The sequence below is a fragment of the Tachypleus tridentatus genome, chromosome 12 (assembly GCF_004210375.1).
Source record: "Tachypleus tridentatus isolate NWPU-2018 chromosome 12, ASM421037v1, whole genome shotgun sequence".
NCBI lineage: Eukaryota > Metazoa > Arthropoda > Merostomata > Xiphosura > Limulidae > Tachypleus > Tachypleus tridentatus.
The window spans coordinates 86,834,341-86,850,398 of record NC_134836.1 but is presented as its reverse complement, the minus strand read 5'-3'; the positions used below and the strand labels follow the sequence as shown (position 1 = coordinate 86,850,398).

General features: G+C 30.1%; 1 pseudogene across 1 annotated transcript in view; it reads right to left on the bottom strand.

Moving 5' to 3' along the window:
* Window positions 1–16,058, bottom strand: part of LOC143233898 (formin-like protein) — a 144,836-nt pseudogene that overhangs the window by 43,917 nt on the left and 84,861 nt on the right. The window contains exons 5-15 of the transcript XR_013018379.1: window positions 14,955–15,038; window positions 14,570–14,783; window positions 14,019–14,095; window positions 12,832–13,003; window positions 11,896–12,156; window positions 11,296–11,344; window positions 10,905–10,957; window positions 8,320–8,461; window positions 7,527–7,694; window positions 6,356–6,480; window positions 3,678–3,776 (exon numbers count right to left, since the gene is read on the bottom strand). The product of XR_013018379.1 is annotated as a formin-like protein (transcript). The remainder of the gene's footprint in view (window positions 1–3,677; window positions 3,777–6,355; window positions 6,481–7,526; window positions 7,695–8,319; window positions 8,462–10,904; window positions 10,958–11,295; window positions 11,345–11,895; window positions 12,157–12,831; window positions 13,004–14,018; window positions 14,096–14,569; window positions 14,784–14,954; window positions 15,039–16,058) is intronic.

Below are 16,058 nucleotides of genomic sequence, written 5' to 3'. Positions count from 1 at the left end.
TTTCTTCTACCCACCTTGGATGCCCAAATGGGTACACCTTACAAAAGTAAGATGGAAGAGAGCTACTGCAATTAATACAATGAGGATCCATTTTGCGCTCATAGGCTTCATGGTCATTGCCACCACCACAAGCACACATCAAGAAACCACAGCAAGATCTTTTTGAGTGACCAAACTGCTGACCTTGGAAACATCTGAGAGGGTTCAGAATATATGACCATACTTTGCAATTTAGATAACATGTCTTGATGGTGGCAGGTGCACATGGTGATGTGAATGTCAAAATTAAGACACTGGTTGGCATCATAATTCCATCTTTGTGAATGGAGATGCATCTCACTGCCAAAACTCCTTGGGTGGAGAAACTGGTAAGGATCTCTGAATTGGGGATGTTCTTCAAATCCCTCTCAACAATAACTCCTCATAACAAATCCAAAGTAGCATGGGGAGTAACCTAAATGGATACACCTTCAATGGCCTTTGAATGCAAGAGGAATTCACTGTGTTTTGAAGTGGATATTTCCACCAAGATGTCCCCAATGAAAATATTTTTGACTGAATTTGGAGAGCCAGCAAGCCCCTCTAGTCCCTTTTGAATAAAAAAGGGAGACATGTGCCCAAAAGATTTGTCTGATAAATAATATAATATCAGAAAATGAGGCACAATTATTGAAGAAGTTGAAAATTGCTGTTCAGAATCTTCAAGACAGTCATTTACCTATGGTCTGTTTTTTCACTATTTTATTTTTATTTGTGGGATCCATAATAAAGAAGGAATATTTCGGTACCCACTGATCCAACCCATCATGGAGCACTACGAGAAGATGCACTACAAGGTCACTCGTATCACACTGATGGGCCACACTGTCTTCCCTTTGTATTGAATGGTCACACCAGATAGTTTATTATTAAAACAACACAACATGCCAAAACACCAAAGTAAGATAAGTTTCTGAAAAAAAAAAAAAAACAGACTAAAAGAAAAAAAGCATTAATATCAGCCATGGATGACAAACGTTTCTCTAAGCTAATTAAATTCAGAAAAACTTAGTTTAACATATATTTCCTTTTAATTTTTTTTTGGATTTATTAGAGTTAATCATCAAAATGTTACATTAGCTACATTTTTGTACATGATCAATGTTGAGAAGACAGATCTTCATTTTACTCATTATTTTCAACTAAACTAATACATGTATATACAGGGTGTTCGGAAAGTCACTGTGCAGTTTTGTAATCATATTTTATTTCAGATTTCGATCCCAATATTGTTTTAACAACTGAAAAACGTGTATGGCTCATCGAACACATATTCCAAGAAAGTGGTAGATACACAGATGTGGTGCGACAGAGATTGGTTAAAATTTCCCAGATACACCTGTTCCACATTGCAATGCAGTTTGTAACCTTGTTGATAAGTTTCGGGAAACAGGATCAGTGGATGATGCCAAATGCTGTGGAAAGCCAGTAAAGCTATCGGAGGAGAAACTGTTGGATATTTCTGACAGTGTGATGCAGAGTACATCAAAATCATTACAAAAGTTAGCTCAGCAGCATGATATTGTCTTGGAACTGCTCATACGGCCATCAGAAAGAAATTAAAGCTCTTCCCATACAAAATAATGGCAGTACAAGAACTGGAAGCAACTGATAATGAAAAACGAATACGCCATTGCAGATGGTTTAACCGATTTATCAAAGAAAATACAGCTTTTGTGTTGGATGTGACCTTTTTCACTGAAGAAGCATGGTTCCATCTCTCGAGTTACATTAATTCACAAATTTCAAGACTGTGGTCATCCGATAATCCTCACAGTTTGCATGAAACACCCCTACATGATTTCAAGGTTGGTGTGTGGGTTGCGATTTCCAGACGTCGAATTGTTGGCCCTATTTTCTTTATGAACATTATAAACAGAGAGAGCTATTGTTCTGAGATTCTTCACACCTTCATCGGCCAGATGACAAGTGATGAAATCAATTACTCATGGTTTCAACAGGATGGTGCTACTGCCCACACATCTCACAAATCTATGTGGTTATTAAAAGGATGTTTTGGAGACCACATTATTTCCAAAGACGTGTGGCCTCCACACTCACCAGATCTTAATCCACCAGACTTTTATCTATGGGGAGCAACAAAATCTGCAGTGTATCAAGATCAGTTGCACATGCTGGATGACTTGAAAGCAGCGATAACAGTATTAATTCAGTCTATTTCAAGCCAGCAACTAATAGCAGTGTTTAGAAACAAAATAAGAAGGATCTAAGCTTGTATTGATGCCAACAGAGGTCACTTTCAACATTGTTTATAACTGTCATTCATATTTACCTCCTGTATTCTATATTGAAACACGTCTGTTAATAAATATACAAGTGCACAGTGACTTTCTGAACACCCAGTATATTTGTATGTGTATATATCTAAAAGAGCATGTATATGTTTGCTTCTTCTCTACATGAATATATAAATATAGGTTCTTATTTAGAAATACAGCATAATGTTTTCATCACCATAAGCCCTACAATAATGCAAGATTAACCATCGATAATAAAATAATGGTTAACAATGATTCATATAGTCATTGATTAAAACTGAACTTTTAATATTTATCACTATGAAACATTTGCAGTATTTCACGATAAAATGTATTCCTTTTGAAACAAGAGAGTTTACATATCTCACCCACACACACAAACACACACACACGTGCTGGTTGATAAATATTTGACCTCTAAAAAAATGAATATTGTGACACAATCACAAATGTTTTTCTATATGTGAAGACAATCTATGAAGAAGCCTGTGACATGACCATCAGTAGAGTGAAGAATGAAACAAAAGGTATTCTTCACTAAAGAAATCTTGTCTGTATTAGTTACAAGCAGTATTCAATCAAAACATTTCAGTCTTAAAAAAATTACACCTCAGATTCAATAGTCATAATCCTACATATAATGCAGTTTACTTTTTCACACGTACCTGTATTTACTGTTACTTTATTTGTGTCCTGTACTCAACATTGTCCAGACAGATATTGTACTCATTGAGCAGGTGATAGAATGTCATTCATGTGACCTTGAAATCCTTATTTAACAGTCAACCACATCTTTTCAACATTTGTTAGCATATTTGTTCCTAAAATATTTGATGTCAGAAATAAAATAGGCAGGATCTGAATATATTTGTCCTTTTTGATACAATTAAACGTTTTTCAGAAAGCAAAAATCCATAAAATAGCTTTAAAAAGTCAGAGTAAACAATGTTTCATCAACAAATGTATTGAATGATATTCCTTAGAAATCTGAATTGGAATGTGATTAGAAAATCTTGAAAGATTTATTTTCTTAAATAACTTGTAAAGAGGTTTTAGATATTTTAAGTTTTCTTACAGAGCAGTGAAGATCATAGTGAAGGCTTCTGCAGATATTAATTACAAAGTGAGGATCTCATTGAAGAACTAAATGTAGAATAATATAAATGGATTTGTAGTAGGAATATGTTTAATATCTAATTAAAGCTGTTTCGACCCATGTATGGCACCATGTGTAGAATTATGATACATTATATTTTTAATTAAATTTTACCACACATTTCTACTGCATTGTGACTTATTGCTCTTCATTCTTCCAAAAGTATTAGTTGACTTAATTGTAAATCAAGAATAAAATTGTACCTTAAAACGTTTACTGCAATTACTTTCATCTGTTCGATCAGCAAAACCACCTTGCTGACTGAGCTTAAAATGTTCTTCAAAATCAGAGAAGTTGATAACCTATTGAATAAGAAGATTTGAACATTAAGTTACATTTGTAAAATAAAAATCATATACTTTATCACATCTGATAAAGCATCCAAGATGGTATATATATCTCAGTCATGTGTATTTTCACTTTGAATGAAACCATTTTATGAACTGTTTTCACCTATATCCACTCTCTCTCCTATAACATTATAAATTACTATGTGATACTTTCTTTTACAATTAGTAAATAAATTCACTTTACTCTCAAATATTAAATCTTCTGGTTAATAGCTCTACTGTTTGATCCTTCTGTAGATATAAAAATATAAACAATACCTACAGAATGCACCTTTCAGCAATTAATTCTCTGCATAAATTTGGCTTTTGGATCCTTGTAGAACATATTTTCTATCATATATCAGTTAAACATACATTCTGTGTGTACTGCCAATCATTTAATACTTTACTTTTTTGTATTTATTACTCAGTTACACTGTATCATAACAGTACTGAATGCAAACTTTAAAAATAAATATGTACAAAATCCTTTAGAATAAACAATATACATATAAATTTCTGCAAACATGCATAACTAAATTTCAAATATTTTCTCATATAAGTTCTTAATATCAATAATCACAATATCTAAAAACCAGAACACAAAATTTCAGTTAGAAAAATATTCACTGAAGAAAAACATTAACTTCCACACTTAATATAGTGTAGCTCTACCTAAATAGCTTTTAAGTAAAGTGCCTATAGTACTTTGAGGAGGAACAACTACCTAAGAATTAAATAAAGGTATCAAACAAGTGCTGTTGATATTATGGGAAAACAAGAAATTTAAGTTATATAACAAGTTCTACATGAAGGTTATAATCCAGTGCAAGAATCCGAGTAACAGAAAAAACAGAAATACACAAAAACTACTCTTATACTTTTGATCAAAGTCACAGAAATAATACCTTAGTGAACAGAGAGTAAATCATGGAGCTCAAACAGATAAGAAGCAGATGAAATTAAAAACAAAAATTAAATGGTTAATAACTCCACAGTAAGTCAGTAAAACAATTTTAAAAACACAATAAGTTTATAGTGGAAATTTTTTCTTTCCTGACAGAATTCACAATTACATTAATGAAAAACAACAGATTACAGAGTAGATGAAAAATGTTTTGGATGATGACTTGTTTAATAAATCAAACATTAATAATAAATCATAATAAATAATTCCATCATTTAGAGATACAAAACAAACACAATATTTGTAATAACAACAGAAACATGTACATAAGAAGTAAACAATTTGAATACACAAATATAAGACAAGAAAATGTGACATAAATAAAAATAGTAAATTAAAACAAGTTTAAATCAAGTAAAGACTGAATTATTCAAGGATTGAAGAGGCAATTTTATGTAAAATTTCTTTTATTAGATATTCTGTATCAAGTTTGGCTGTTGAGAGAATTTTAAAGTTGAATAGAAAAATTGAATGTCCTTTTTTTTGTGCTGATAGACAGCTGAGTTGTGAGGGTTTGTAACCTTTCTTCCAGTTTTTATATATATATTTGTTATGTTCACTTACAAGTGATTTACCAAACCTGAAATTTACTTGTTACATCTAAAAATGTGATGAATTCTTATGATGTAAACCATATGATAGGTAATAATGATAATAAATGACCAAATATGTGATAAATGACACTACCTGAATATACTATACATATACGCACGAGTTAATGTAAACACCAGGTATATAAAACTGTGCAAACAGATATCTTAATATGCCTATACTGAAAAAGGCGAGAAAAGATTAGATCGTGCAAACCTCTTTTAATTCTAACTTAAAGATCCATATACATATTAGTACAATTCTACATTTAAATTTAAGATGTATTAAAAACTCATGTAGTATTAACTAAAATAAACAGCTGTGAAATGGAACAAGCAACTAGTAAGTGCACATTACATAGTGAGATGCTAAAGAAAACAGAATTTAAAGTGTTTATTTGTTTAGAATTTTATGCAAAGCTACAAAGGGCTATCTGCACAACAGTTTAAAGTGAAAAAGTAATATAAGGTTACATACTAATAAAAGATGTGAATTCAGTTGTAAATGTAAATTTACCACAATAATATTTACTTAGTAGCTAATTCAGAAAGTATTGCATACTGTGTGAAATTCTTGACAATGTCATGCCATATAAGGCAATAAATCTTGATAATAAAGCAATAAAATGAAGACAAAGTTAAAACCCAATAACTTAGCTTACAAGCAAGAATGAATATCAGAACACTGCTCCTCCTCACAATAACATACAGGCAATATCAAAACCTGTGGTATTTGAATAAACAGGTGAATAAAGTTCTTTAATTTTACCTTAATGCTCATAGAAAACTTCAGTTAATGTGATGATCTCAGAAGTTTAACAAAACATGAACTTAGTGAATAAACAGGCATTTTTATTAAAAAGTGTGATAGTAATAACATAATAAGAAGCCTAAACAGTAATCCTTAACATGAACTTCAAACATTATTTGCAATAAAATTAATGAAATTCTTTACAATTCAATAATACTAGTCAATAATAGATCCAAAAACTCACTCTATACAACTTGTCTTCATCCAGCTCACTAAACACAGTCCCTTTTACTTGGTTTGGCTTCAGTGCTACCCAGTTAAGACTGGGAAGTTTATATTTGGTCTGGTATATTTTTTTGATTGTCATGGCTGCAAGAGACAAAATTAAATGGAAACTTATATCAACAAAAATATAATTATTATAAGTGTTAAACAATTGTTTTTCAATATACTCAAGAACCAACTTGCTAAAACTTAATTTTTGGAGTTTAATAGCCACTAAGGCACATTTCAATAGGCTACATTAGCCTTCAATTAGAGGTTGCAAGTCATGAAGAACATGAGTCGCATGAATTAAAACTGAATATAGTGTGTTTAAAAAGCTAATTATGAATGACACTGTTGGCAGTCATGTTGTGAACCAAGAGGGCATTTCCAATCATTTTTTTAACTAAAAAGAACAAAAAATATACTGAACAATAAAAAAACTTTTCTTTTGTGTGTGTGTGTGTGTGTGTGTGTGTGTGTGTGTGTGTGAAGGTACACAATTAGCTAGGTGCACTTTATCCACCACAAAAAATTGAATCAAGTCCACCAACTGAGAAACCTTACTTTACAAACATATAATGGTCATCATTCATATGTCAATTTCCTCAGGACAGACTCTGCATTAAGCATTACTACAATGAATTAGACTTGAAACAGGTAACTTGTATGACACGGACTTTGGGAAAATCATACAGGCATGGAATGTGATAAATTGTAAAAAAGGACTGAAAAATCTGGAATCTTAAGAAGAATTTGAAATTAAACATACTACAAAATTTTGTAATTTATTGCCTGACTGCAAACTATGAATAAGAACAGAGTAGAATATTAAAAAATATCAAAAGCTTCCACAACACCATTAAAATAACATTTCTGGCATATATTTGTATTTTACATTTCTACAATAAAACAAAAATATAATTTACTGCCATTCAAAATTACACTTAAGAAACAACATTTTCTTATACATAAAGTTATATTTTGTTTTAATATTTCCGTAAAATATTATGAATAAATATAAGAATGTTAACTAGCAATACTGATATTTAATTTTAAATATATTTTAAGTCCACACTGCCATAGAAAAGGCTTGATCCATACTTTTTCACAGAAATATTTTATGCAGAACCATAACAAGTTCATCTTACCATTAGCAGGAGAGCACATCTGTCCTGGTGGAGGTGGTATATCAAATGATTTACTCTGGAGTGATGGAAAAGTAATAGGTGGTGTTGGAGGAGGAGGAGGTGGAGGTGGAGGCTTTGGAACAATTATTCCTTCACTCACAACACCAGAGATCTCAGACAAATTAGTCCCTACAATAATTATTTACATCATTAGTCAATTAATAATTAAGCTATGATATTGACACATTGTATCAAATTATTATCTATATTTGACATAAATAACTCAAGTGGAAAATAACAGAACAGCATTGTTGCAATGTATTATATCACTGGGAGGGTTCTTTTGGATTATTGGTAAAAATAACACCAAGTCCAGTCCATGTAACAATATTAATTTTATTTCTTCAATAAATGTTTGCTATGATCTTGTTCACATGTACATCAAAATGTAGTTGAATACTGTTTGAGCAAACATTCCAAAATTAATTCCAAGCTATAACTAATAAACACATAACTCACCATGTAACTAAATAATGAAATAAGTGCAATATTTCTGACTATTAAACACTGAATAACTTTTCTTACATTGAACTGAATCACTGACTGGTTACTCATCTTTATAAATAGTATACCCTATGAGATGGAGCTTCTTTATTAGTACATAATCATAGTTAGTAGCTCCCTCTTGCAAGGAAATAAATTATAACATTGAAAACACAGCTTCCATCAACGCTTTTAATATAAGGTCACACTGTTTATTATTTCTATTTTACTTTTGGATTTATAACATAAATATATGTACTAAAATTTTAACCTCTGGGCAAAGACTTCTGATATATTTCAAGCTCTTCTATCTTTGATTCCAACATACTCTGTCTTTGGAGAGTTTCTTCCTCCTTTTTTCTAACAGCTTGGCGTAAAGAGTTAAGCTCTTCATCTGTTTGTTGGTGCAATTCCTGAAGATTATTTGAAAGATATCTAGGTGTTATATATCATCCACTTCTAGTGATGATTATAACAGACAATTTAAAAATTCTGGGTTTCTGCACTAAACATAATCTTTCCATTGCTTCAAAACTACTTATTATTTCAATTTTCACTGCATAATTGCATGTTAAAATACATTTAATTCACCATCAATATTTTATATGAAAGACATTTCTTTGTGGTCTAGTTTGTTTAATCATTCATGAAGTATGTTTCAATATTTTAAAAAGGTAGTTTGTGGAATATATCAATTTTACTACTTACATTTATCATTTACTATTTTATTGATATATTTATTTATTACATGGAAAAATGAAACATAAGAATCTTACGAACATTTTAAATTTCTTTAGAATTCTCCTATCTTTTGTTGAAGTCTATAAGAACTTTGTTATACAATTTTTTTTATTGTTAAAAAAGATTAAGAAATATAGTATGTTCATAAATTTTGAACCACTTTATTAATTAAACAGAGCAAAAATTGTATGATAAACAATTGTGGTTTGGGTATAGTGTAGGGTATCATTTGTGGTTTGAATATTTCCCAGGCAATAATCTGTCTTCACCAATATATATACAGGGTTCCAGTTAACCCATATTCCTGGGTCCCATATACACAAGAATTTTTTTGTGACACATTCACTGCAAAACTATATACACAAGGCAAGCAAAAAGTCTCTGCTTCAGACATTGTACCATAAACAGCATAAAGTTTACATACAGCTGTCTACAATCAACTTCTAACAGGTTTCATCAACGACAGTAAATTGCATGAAAATAAAGCTACATGAAAGTACAACATGGTTAATCCTTTTTTAAAGTGCTCATGTCATGTCCTTTAACACAGTTACATTGAAAATTATATAAGCTACTTCATCATCAATGTGCATGAATATAATTAGCACTAGAACATACATAAATCAAAATTTAGTATCACTTACATTCTAAGTTCTTAATTTTGTGAGAAAATATTTAAAAAAACAAATTCTCAATCTCCCTGATTATGAGGGCTGTTGATGTCTGTTATCTATGCCTTACCTCTCCCCTCATTTTTTTCTCTCTCCTCTGAGAAGTACAAATTTAATGTAACTTACTCATTATAATGTTTTCATGAGATCTAACCAATAGTTGTCTCCAACGTTTTCAAACTATATTATTTATAACCAGTAGAAAGCCAAAGTTTTTCTCTATCTGAAGATGTATTACACTACACTGTTGTCAGTAGAGAATACTGTCTATTTTCCTTCCATGTCAAACTTTATTCCAACAGGAAACACATCAATCTCTTAGCTGAATTTTTAATGGCTTTTGTCACAGAAGTAGAAAGCCAAACAAATGTGATAATTATGGAACATTGTTTCCTTTTTGTACATTATTATTCTGTGTTATTTGGTGCATTATTCAATTAAATAGTAATTATTTAATGTAGTAGTACAATTAGTATACAAAAGTAGGGTTTAGTTTCATTGACAGGCAAGAGCAAAAACAAAAATATGCAGGTAAATATTTTATTTCTTTATTGTGATATATATTCTTTAAGTAATTAAATGTGAAAACTGAAACTTTTTCTGCTCTGTCATTTGCAATTTATGTGATGCAAATTGTAGTTAGACATGATTCAAAGGGCAGTAAAATAATAAAAGTGAAGTATAAATAGATGCATAATTTTACAAGCTTTAAGCTATTTAGAGTACACAACTATGATTTTCTGTTACATTTTGCAGTCATTCCAGAAAGGAAATAGAGTAATTTATAATTACTTCCTTATTCTTTACATCGGTTATAAAGGCAGTCAAATAAATTGACCTCATATAGAATTAGGTTAAAAATATAGCAGTTAAAATATAATTTTTCTGAAAAAAATTTGATATTTATTTAGAAAGTTTTACAAAGTATGCAAATATTTGAAAATTACTTTACCCTCATACCTGGAAACAACACAGTGTAAATTGTAAATAGTTTTTCATTGAATATTAACATGCTTTTTTACACTTCATGAAGGTAAAAATGTAGAGTACATTGTAAATAAAAGTTTTTGTTGATGTTGAGGTTGTTTCTTTTGCCTTTTCTTTTTAGTTGATTAAATTCTACCTATGCGAACTTTGAAAATCTCACTGGGACTCTTGAAAAATAAAGTTGAGAGTCCATGACCCTTCACTGTGGGACCCTGGTGAGACCATAATATGTTAATATCTCTGGAATAATTATCACAGCTGCATGGGTTATTCGAGTAACATAACCATATCTTATAGTAAATGCCCTTCACATAACCCTAACTAAACAAGTGGGAAAAAAACTTCAGATATTTGTCTTTCATATGTCACAAATCACAACTGTTTTTTTTCGTATAATTTATATTAAATTAAGAAAGTGGTTCAATAATTTACATAGTGATATTAACAAAAGTCTTGCCTGTAAATCATTTTTTTCCTTGCGTACACATTCTAGCTCAGTTTCAAGTTCCACTAAAAGAATAGTACAGATACTCATTAACAACTGTCAAGCAAATGCATCAATTTAATTGGTGACACATCTTACTTCACTAATATAGAATAAATCAAATCTCAATTAAGGTATCATATCTTTAAGTTTACGAAAAATATATACAGCCATAAGAGTTCAAACATGTTTTATACACTTAAGGTGAGAAAACAGTTTAGCATAAAGAGTAAAGCTTTTTTGAACTTTAGCTGAATTTGCAGTAACTATTGTTTGATATGTTGATTAAAACTATATTAGGAATTATCAACTATGACTACATCTCTGCCTTAAAGACATTTTTTCATGTGCCAATTTGAGCTACCTAGTCTTACATTCATTTCATTCTCCATCTCGAAACATTCTTCGTTTGCCTATAAAACATCAAAATGAAAAGGTTTTCAGTAATAATGTCTCTCATTTATATATTCAATTCACATTTTATTATAACTTTTAATTATTATAGTTAAGTTTATAAACAACAGAAACTTAGTATTAAAACTTACATTTATTAAAGTGTGTGTGTGTGTGTGTGTGTGTGTGTGTGTTAATATTATTTTAGGAAATATTCTATATTGAAATTATCTTGTGACATTTTTTCAAACACTGTGGAACTGTAGAAATATTCTATACTGAAATTAGTTGAACATTTTTTCAAACACTAAAACTGTAGAGCATTTACTAAATATTTAGTGTGTGTGTGTGTGTGTGTGTATGTAATACTTTATAAAAATGACTTGTAAGAAGAAAATAACCCAAAGATAGTAGTTTACTAGTTTACTCAATTATTAATACAAATCAATTAAGCAATAAGGATTACACTTGTATTAAATATTTTCCAGCTATACCTTTAACAATAATTAAAGTTCCTTATTTTTCAGAAAAGAAAAATATGTCAAACAGCCTCTTCTCCCATAAAACTTACTCTAGACAATTGCTCTTCCAATTCTGCCACTTGCTCTAGAGCTGAAATCTTTGTTTCAGAATCTTCCATGAGGGCTGCAACATCAAAAACATTATCAAGATATGCAGAAATCTGGATCTGAAGTTCCTCGCTTTCTGATTGTCGAAGCTTCTCCAAGTAGTCATCTAATCCAAGTTGTGTAAATTCATACTGCAAGTGTATTCGAAAGTTCATGTCTTCTACAGAATGTACCACAATGTTGATAAATTGCATACATGCAACCTGCAGTGAGAGTTGATTTTCAATTGAGTATTATATTTCCTTGGGACTAGAGGCACAAAAATTATCAATTCTTCTTCCAACTATCATAGTAAATTTGCTGCTTTTCAAATCCCTTCCAAAACTAGCTTTCAAGACTTTAAAATATGATTTAGAACTCGATGAAAAATAGTAAATTAATGATAAGAAAAAAAGAGAAGAACATTTAAATGAAAGAAAAACATATTACAAAGTCAACCTCTGAGAATTATATTACGTTGGCACACAACAGCTTACAATCATAAGGTAAAGTGTACTCCACAAAGAAGCTGATCTTATTATGTAAACACAATGTCACTAGCTAATTCTCACATTATTAACAGAAAATAAAAACTGTATGTTGTTTATGAGTTATGTTGTTCAATTTTTTAAAGAAATGGGAAGGTTAGACTAAAGTTAGTTACTTAAGGAGCGTATTCTATTTTTTGTTATTATTTGTACTTTTTGAAATAAATATCATACTTATCAAACATTTATAAGAACAAAACGTTTGTAAAATGTTACTCAAAGGAAAATAAGGGAAAAAACAATTCTCTATGCTCTAAGTAAATCATACAGTTGTGTAGTGTTCTCAAATCTATAAACTAATAACACATTATTTATCTTACCTAAATTAACTATGAGGAGTACCTTTCTTACCATAAAATCAATATTAAAAACTTCATAGTTCATGAAATATTCCATAAGTGTCTGAAATCTTTTTCTTTCCACACAAAGTTCCTTGAATTGATCAAAAGCATTCAGAATAATTTCATGGCCCCCTTTCACTAGACAGATTGCTGCCAGAAGCTCCAAAGCAAGGGCTTTTGTTCTGAGAAGAAAAATGAATTTACATGCAGTTAAATCCTATTGTAAAACTATAAAGATGTGCAAGTGTCAGTGTAGGATATCTATTTACATGCAGTAACTTTCAAGTCAAGTAACATAACCTAAAATCATAAATAGGACATATAATGTTTCTTCTTAAATAAATAAAAAAAAATGCAACTGAAAGAAAAAATATCAATTACTGCAAAAAGGCTTGAGATCAGTGTTTCATGCAATATCTAAATATCTTAATTTAATCTGTAATAGACTATAATAAATTTAGTTTGAAGACCTCATTAGTTAATACGGTAAAATATCTGTCTCAAAATGTTATTGTGTGATGAAATCCCTGAATTCCAGTTGCTTCTGATAACTACAAGTGTTGATGTTGATAAAATGTAAACATCTGTAAATACATCTCATGTGGTGTGAACTAAGCTATTTATTTGCATCACATGATGGTAAGAATTAACAGGAATGGGAGAAATGTTTTGATATTGTGAAGAAGAATAGTAATGAACTAAGTGAAGGTTGGTTGGTTGGGGCTGAACCTCTGAAAGTTCACAGTTAGTATAGAACTGATCTTGAAAATAGTGCAATATGGAGATCTTAGGTTCCATTCTTAGTTGGAATAAATTTCTCTTCACTCATTTCAGATTCTTAGACATCTCTCAGAGATGTGTATTTATAATTTTCCTAGTACTTAAGTGTCACCATAATCACCAATTTTTTAGTATGTATGTTTTAATATGTGTTGCAGAACAAATTACACTTTATGGCTTTTTTTTTTTATCTCAGCACAGAAATATAGAGAATTTCTGCATATTATGTCCAGCAAAAGCTATGTACACAACATATACATGGTTACAAAGCATTCCACATTAAAATCTTCTTTCAGTTAGGACTTTATAACTGTGCCATCATTTTTTTTTCTTTGTTAACAAAAAATGATTTTGATCAAAATATATTTAAAAGCTATATTAACAAGAAATTCAAGAGTATGTTATGAACAACTTTACCTTAGACTTTTGTGGTTGAGACTTAAAGCAATGCAGTTAATGGCTTCAGTGTGCTCTATCACCATGTTGAAACCATACTGTAATAATTGAAGAAAGTACATTAAAAAATATAAGATTACTTTTCTGATCAACTTCAAAAAGAAATGTTTAAAAAAATATACTTATATAAAATTCAATATAAAACAAGGTTTGTTTTAAAAGTATATGATTCATTAATACTCAACTGTATATTTAAATTTGTACTTGAACTTGTGAACATGACATCTCTAGCTAAAAAAGATAGAACCTTAACACTTCAGTTACAAAATAATATAGCTGAATGTAACCATCATACCTCTATCTGCCACCAACAGTAGACTTTTATGTGCTTATTTAAAAATTTCAATAATTAAAATTTTCCTAAATTCAGTACCAAGCACATTGGTAAATTATGAAATATAGAGTAACAAAATACTTATATATAATCATACAGCTTTAGGTATTACATACATGACAGTTATTCTGTTATATAAATTTAAAATAAGAAAGTCAAACAAGTGATGCTTTTTTACCTTATTATTCATGATAGCTCGAAGGCACATGATGCAAACATGAATATCATCTTTAGCTTCCCCCATGTTTAGTTTTGCTATATGTCTTGAAGCCCTCCTAATCTTTGGTGTATCAAACTCTGGGATGAAATGATGTGAAGCTGGGTAACCGTTATAAATGGTTCCATTCTCATGATTATCATGAACATGTGTATCTTGTACAGCTTGTTCATGTCTGATTAATAAAAGGTAAAAGACACAAGCCTAAGAGGTGATAAGAATACAGCATTTAAACAAACCAACAGTTTATAACATAGTTTAAATCTGCTTATTTACTCAAAAACAAACAAAATCAAAGAATGACAAACTAACTATTATACTTTTAAGAAAATATTTGACAACTTACTTAAGGATCACAAGTCGGAATGCTAAATAGTCTATGAGGACATCCAACCCTTGGTTTTCTTCATTCAGAAATTCTCGAACCCATCTAAACAAGAGAAGAGATTTAGTTTAATCTACAACTTAAGGTGTGGAAACACACAAAAACCTTAAAAGTTATGTAGATATATTATTGTAAGATAAAACTATCTATAAATCAAACAAGTTCACACATCTAAATATTTATTTTATCTCTAAAAACTGAACAATTAATTAATTAAATGACAAAGCATATGCTACAAATTATTTATTCTAGCAATTTTTTCCTAAAGCTTCCCTATACACATTACATATATGAAAACTAATCATTATAATGTTATTGTTATACATTACATTTTCAGTATTATGCCTTTTTTTTTATATATACTGTCAAGAGTACTTACTACAGTAGTGTATATTAGTAGTATCAACTGCAAGAACAGTTTCTAATACACATAATGGTAACAAGGGTACTCACATTTGAAATTTGATACAGAAAGCAACATTAAAAATTTATCTGCCACCGACTCCAAGAAATACCAAAGGTATTTTGTACACAAATACTAATAACAATTGTATTGGAGAATGATGTTTATCTAAAAGATGCTCAGATACACTGAGATCTGGTGGCTATGTAGTCAAGGAAGATAGAAATATCATTTTTATGCTCTTTGAACCAACTTTTTACCATATGAGCATGGTGTGTTGTTGCATGTTATTTTAAAGAAGCTCCTGTCCATTAGAATGAACAAGGATGACAACAACATTCAGGTATACTCTGAATATTGTTAACCATTCTCAAGGAATTGCACAAAACTAGAATATTCTTGACATCAGTGCAATATAATTAAATATTTTTAATTATATTGCACTATCAAAATAGGACAAGTAGAATGAAGTACCTCATGTGAATCTCTCCATATTTCTACTCGAGTCTCAGTATGAAGCACAGTAAAATTTAAAGTCTGCCTCACATACATATAGACAGTAAATGAGTGACTACAGCTTGTACTCAAAGTACCACCAAAGCCATACTTTTCTGTTTACACCTGGAACAATGAATTTTTTTACCAATAGTAAGCAAAACAAT